The sequence below is a fragment of the Terrapene carolina genome, unplaced genomic scaffold, assembly GCF_002925995.2.
Source record: "Terrapene carolina triunguis isolate 2854851 unplaced genomic scaffold, T_m_triunguis-2.0 Scaffold88, whole genome shotgun sequence".
NCBI classification, from domain to species: domain Eukaryota; kingdom Metazoa; phylum Chordata; order Testudines; family Emydidae; genus Terrapene; species Terrapene triunguis.
The window spans coordinates 44,725,326-44,726,180 of record NW_020664439.1 but is presented as its reverse complement, the minus strand read 5'-3'; the positions used below and the strand labels follow the sequence as shown (position 1 = coordinate 44,726,180).

The 855-nt window shown below is 70.2% G+C and overlaps 1 protein-coding gene across 1 annotated transcript in view; it reads right to left on the bottom strand.

Moving 5' to 3' along the window:
• The window catches only part of SLC12A9 (solute carrier family 12 member 9), a 38,997-nt gene that overhangs the window by 31,732 nt on the left and 6,410 nt on the right, over positions 1-855 (bottom strand). The gene's annotated exons all lie outside the window — the stretch shown is intronic.

Below are 855 nucleotides of genomic sequence, written 5' to 3'. Positions count from 1 at the left end.
TTGCTGGGCAGGGTCAAGCAGGAGGTGGGTGGGTCGGTGAGGGGTTGCCGGGCAGGGGGTGGGTGGGGGTGGGCAGGCTGGGTGAGGGATTGCCAGGCAGGGTCGGAAATGTGGTGGCCAGGCCGGGTGAGGCGTTGCCAGGCAGGGTCGAGTGGGGAGTGGTCGGGATGGGCAGGCCGGGTGAGGGATTGCTGGGCAGGGTCAGGCAGGGGGTGGTCAGGTCGGTGAGGGGTTGCCAGGCAGGATCAGGCTGTGGGTGGGCGGGCTGGGTGAGGGATTGCCAGGAAGGGGGTGGGCGGGGCGGGTGAGGGGTTGCTGGGCAGGATCGGAAAGGGAATGGGCGGGCCGGGTGAAGGATTGCCAGGCAGGGTTGAGCGGGGGGGTGGACGGGTTGGTGAGGGGTTGCCAGGCAGGGGGTGGGCGGGCCAGGTGAGGGATTGCCAGGCAGGGTTGGGCAGGGGGTGGTCAGGACAGTGAGGGGTTGCCAGGCAGGATCGGGCAGGGAATGGGCGGGCTGGGTGAGGGATTGCCAGGCAGGGTTGAGTGGGGGGTGGACGGGTTGGTGAGGGGTTGCCAGGCAGGGGGTGGGCGGGCCGGGTGAGGGATTGCCAGGCAGGGTCGGGAATGTGGTGGGCAGGCCGGGTGAGGCGTTGCCAGGCAGGGTCGAGTGGGGAGTGGTCGGGATGGGCAGGCCGGGTGAGGGATTGCTGGGCAGGGTTGGGTAGGGGGTGGTCAGGACAGTGAGGGGTTGCCAGGCAGGATCGGGCAGGGAATGGGCGCGCTGGGTGAGGGATTGCCAGGCAGGGTTGAGTGGGGGGTGGACGGGTTGGTGAGGGGTTGCCAGGCAGGGGGTGG